This window comes from Rhinolophus sinicus, linkage group LG15, assembly GCF_036562045.2.
Source record: "Rhinolophus sinicus isolate RSC01 linkage group LG15, ASM3656204v1, whole genome shotgun sequence".
Classification (NCBI taxonomy): domain Eukaryota; kingdom Metazoa; phylum Chordata; class Mammalia; order Chiroptera; family Rhinolophidae; genus Rhinolophus; species Rhinolophus sinicus.
In genome coordinates this window covers 6608190-6613306 of record NC_133764.1, presented here as the reverse complement: position 1 = coordinate 6613306, position 5117 = coordinate 6608190, and the positions used below count along the sequence as shown (strand labels likewise).

Sequence of the window (5117 nt, the reverse complement as noted above, 5' to 3'; positions counted from 1 at the left end):
AGCATCAAGGGGAAGAGCGTTTTGGGGGTAGATCTGGTGTCATGCAGGGAGTCCGGCGGGGTCTCTGCTCCCGCTCCCCACACAAGAACGCAGGATATGGTGAGGCCAAAAAGTAACACCCACGGAGCCATAAGTAGGGGAGTCATATCACTATATTCTTGCTGGCGGCATCCGCCTCTCTGCAATCCGCTCTTGCTAGCTCAGCACCATCTTCTTGCTAGCCCCCATTTTATGCTTGCGTAGCCACAGCAGTTATATTAGTGGCCAATGGCTCACTGGTTACAGCTGACGGCCAACTAGCCACAGCTGATGGCCATCCAATCACAGTTGATGGCCATTTACTACCTAAGCCAGCACCTTTCTATGTGAGGCCGAGAGCCTGGAAACTACTTTCTGGGGCTCTGCCCCAACATCTGGTCTTACTTAAAACAAGGATGGATGGGAATATTAGTGAAGAGGGTGATGTAGAAAAGCTCGTTAGTCAGGAGAGGTATTGTTTTCATTGTTCTTTTCACAGAAGACAGGATGAAAAGTGGTATCTGACTATATTGCTTATGGTTTGGGACAGAGCAGTGAGGTAAGAGGTTGGCAAGAGGAGGGAGGAACCACAGAGAACGTGGAAAGGATGCATAGATGGCAAAAGGGGCATGGCTGGAGTCCTCGGGACAATGGAGCAGGAGGGGCTCAGTTCCCACAAGACGGATGTGCCTGGTTGGCAGGTCAGGAAGTGCTTTCTTCTTCCTTGTACCCAGGGAAATAGACAAGAGTGGAAGTGAGAATAGCTGACATTCAAGAGGAGGTGGAACCCAAGACCAGGAGGCCTGGCTGGTCCTGTCCAGTGTCGAGCTGAGCTGTTGCCTGCTTTTACCTACATCTCCATAATGGTCTCCTTAATTCCTCTCTCCATCCTTCCTTGCTCTATCCCTCTCACTTACCCTCAGCGGTATCTTCCTAGTCAGTAAATCAAGTCATATTACTAAAACCCTCTGCCTACCCTACCCCCCTTCAAGCAGTGGATCCTAAATCATTCATGGGTGCTGAACCCATTTCTATGTGTATTTCTCAGGTTGCCAGCTTTCATTTTCTGCACAGACTTTGTACATTTGGACCTTGTACCTGTAATAATATGTCAGACATGGCACTCACCTTCTCACAGGAGAATTTTTATTTTTTTCCATCCGAGGCATCACATTGAAAGTGAGCCTTCCCTCCATCTTCCGGAGCTAGTGAGCACAGCCACAGGCTGCTCCTACACACTGTACTTTGTTTGGAGTCCATTCTATCTCTCGTGCCTCCTCAGTGTGGAAGTGGACAGAACGGGGAGGGTCTGCCGACAGAGGAGGCAGCAGCCAGGGATGCAGAGGGGGTGGCGAGAAGGAAGGAGCCCGGTCATTTGAGAGCTTCCAGGCAGCACTCAAGGACTGAGGGTGCCAATTGGCAGTGGCCTGGGTGCTTGAAGTGAGTGACTTCAGGTCTGTAACTCCATCTTGTTAGAGGGCTTTTTAAAAAATATAAAGTTGAGTTGGTGCATGAGAGCAAATTACTGCTCAGAGACAAGTGCTCAAAATTGAGCAAGACTTATATTTCTCTCTGTTTCGGAGAGCCTGATAAACGACTACCGTTTCTCTACTGACTTTGAAAAGTTTTGAGGTTTGAAAGAGACATCTTTATAATTAATACAGCATGAGCACAGCCACCACAGAGAACCCTGTTATGATGGGTCTATCCAGTCAAAATGGTCAGCTGAGGGGCCCTGTGGTGGCCCCAGAGGAGGGGACACAGAGACACAGCAACGGATGAACCGACTGAAAAACACCCACTTGATCAGTAAAAGCACTGATCACACGCGGCAGCAAGCAGAGCGTCTGACCAGCACTGTTAAACCTGGTGATAATTGGAAAAAAACTTTAAAACTCCCTCCAGAGGATCAAAGAATCAAAACTTCAGAGGTGACCTCCATGAAAGGAAATGAGTTTGAAGAAGATTGTTTGCAACAGGAGTTACTGATGGGAATTTTTGAATGGGGCTGGAAAAAGCCATCTCCTGTTCAGGAGGAGAGCATTCCCATTGCTTTATCAGGTATGGATATTTTAGCTAGAGAAAAAAAAAAATTGGACCAGGCAAGAACAGTGCCTCCTTCATTCCCTTACTTGAATGGCTGGACCTGAAGAAGGATGATATACAAGCAATGGTGACTATTTGCACTAGAGAACTTGCCCTACAGATCAGTAGAATTGGCGTCCAGAGTCCAGGTCAGAAAACACAGGGGAGGGGCCAAAGTGATGATGACTACAGGAGGAACCAATTTAGGGATGACATCATGAGGCTTAATGACTGTGCACTTGGTGAGAGCTACTCCTGCGAGAATCCTGGATCTTATTGAGAAAGGAGCAGCAAAGGTTCCTCATGTCCAGATGATAGTATTGGATGAGGCAGGTAAGTTGCTGTCACAGGATTTTGTGTGGAGAATGGAGGATCTTAGTCTCATGCCACCTAAAACCAGACAGTTTTTATCATATTCCGCTACTTTCCCTCTTAGTGGACAGAAGTTCTTGAATTCCCATTTGCAGAAACCCTGTGAGAGTATCCTGATGGAGGAGCTAACGTGGAAGGGAGTGAACCAGCACTACTACGCCTATGTACGTAGCTGAGCGCCAAAAAGTACGCTTTTCTTCAGGCTTCAGATAAACCAGTCCATCATTCGCTGTAACTCCTCGCAGCGAGTTCAATTGCTAGCCAAGAAGATTTCTTAACTGGGTTATTCTTGCTTCTATATCCATTGAAAATGAGGCAGGAACATCGAAATTGTGTGTTTCATGATTTTCAAAATGGCTCATGCTGCAGGATTGTTTGCCCTCCCTGTCCCCTCCCCCCAAGGTATTGATATACAGGCTGGGGATGTGGTAATAAAGTTTGATTTCCCAAAGCTGGCGGAGACTTATCTCCATCGTATTGGAAGATCGGGTCGCGTTGGTCATGTTGGCTTAGCCATCAGCTGGGCCATATGCGATGATCTCTTCAACCTGAAAAGTATTGAGGAACAGCTGGGAACATAAATTAAACTTATTGCAAGCAACACTGACAAGAGCCTGTATGTGCCAGAATACTACAGTGGGCCTGGGGAAGATGAGAAGAAACCTTGACAAGCATGCTTTGTCTGGCTACAGAAGGCTCCTTCCGATCTGTGACATCGAGTTGGGGGGATGCGCTTCTCTTTGTAGCGTTTTCATCTTTTATTTTGGAACTATGAAGATTTAAAAGAGCTCGGACTTTTTCTTTCTTTCTTTCTTTTTAATTGGTAAAGAGATAAAAGCTAAAGAAAAGGAATTTACCTTTTTTGTTCCATTTGCACTATGTGCTGACTACTAGTTGCACTAACTGCTGGTTTAAAAAAAAATGTTTTCTGAGGAAGGCGGACAAGGAAGGAGAAAGGAGAGCAGGGGAGAAACCCTAAAAAGAGAAGAATCTTGATGAGCACATATGTTTGTCTACGATATCAAAATTCCCCAACAGCTGTCTCTTGAGTACATTTCAACTGCTCCCTGATGACTCATCCAATTTTTTAAGCCTGAAGAGTTTATTACTTATTTGTGTGAAGTGCCTTATGCTATGAGACCATTTAGAATATCATCTTTTAGACACACAGCCCAAGGGATCAACAATAGAAATTCTTTCTTTCCTTTACATTTTTTGATTTTTGTCTTTTCATTTTGCCCTCAAGTTGAAGTCTTGTCCCTTTATACCCTATACTCGAGCTCAGGGCTGGAAGATGAAATGTATCAGTAATATTAAACACCATTTTCTTTTTCTTTATGCGGAGGAGTTGATATGCAACTCTAATTCATCTGCTGTTTTTAAAAATGAAACAATCCCAAGTAAAGCCTTCTTCGTCCAGGCTGAGTAGATGCACTGTTGTCTCTCCCAAAGGGAAGACATGACAGGCCTTTGGGTTCCAGAGCAGAACACTGAAGACTGGTTCACATACAGCTCCATTAACATTTGTGGCACTTGACATGTAGAAATGTCAACCGTGACCCTCTTTCCTATGTGGCAAAGCGTGTCTCATAGAAAATTGGGTGTGTATACTTGTGTCAACTTTGTAAATAAGTTTTTTTTTCTGGATATATATATACATGCATACATATATATATATACACACACACACACACACACACACACACACACGAGGTCTGACAATTAAGTTCGTGAACTTTCCACTGCTCACTTAAACATGTGTATATATGTATGTGTGTGTGTATATATATGAAGGTTGCTGGGATTAAAGGGATTAGAGTGATTGTAAGAGCAGCTAAAGATGAGAGGATCTCAGTTTTCCACAACAGTAAATTCTAAAAAGTACTCTGGCCTCTTACTGTAGAGAGTAGACCTCTGGGGACCCTATGTCGGAAAAGGGACCCAGTAGTCTGGGATTCACTGTTTGCTGCCACACCGTCTCATCTGATACCTTTGGAGGAGGCCTGCCAGAGGGAGCAAAGAAGTTTCAAAAACCTGTAATTCTAGGTGTTATTTTTGAGAAGCTCTCTGATTTTGCTTCTCCCCTCTTTTTAAAAGTTTAAGGAACTTTTCAAGTTTGGCAACAGGAGACAAAAATTAATCTGACTTGTAGTGTGGGAATTCAATTGATTGGTAGTGTCTGAGGAGCACAGGAGGTCGACAGTTAAGTTCGTGAACTCATCCTAGAAAAAGTGCTACATGCCTCATTGCTGAATATCACTATGGTCACCTTCAAAGTGCTCCCCTTGGGAAGCTATGCACTGATGCCAGCACCTAGTCCACCCTTCAAAGTCATTTTGGAACTCTTTTTCTGGAATGGCCATGAGAGCTGTCATCGTATTACCCTTGATGTCCTGAAGGTCAACAAAATATCTTCCTTTCAATATTTCCTTTATCTTTGGGTAAAGAAAGAAGTCATTGGGGGCCAGATCAGGTGAGTTATTTGTTTACTGGCTAAGAACTCCATCACAGACAGTGCCATGTGAGCTGGTGCATTGTCATGATGCAAGAGCAATGAATTACTGACAAAAAGTTTAGGTCATCTAACTTTGTCACGCAACCTTTCAGTATTTCCAAATAGTCAACTTGGTTAACTGTCCAGT

General features: G+C 44.3%; 1 pseudogene; it reads left to right on the top strand.

The window, feature by feature from the left end:
* The first annotated feature begins 1683 nt into the window (after nt 1–1683).
* Nucleotides 1684–3143, top strand: LOC109460125 (putative ATP-dependent RNA helicase DDX6; annotated as a pseudogene).
* Nucleotides 3144–5117: the final 1974 nt, after the last annotated feature.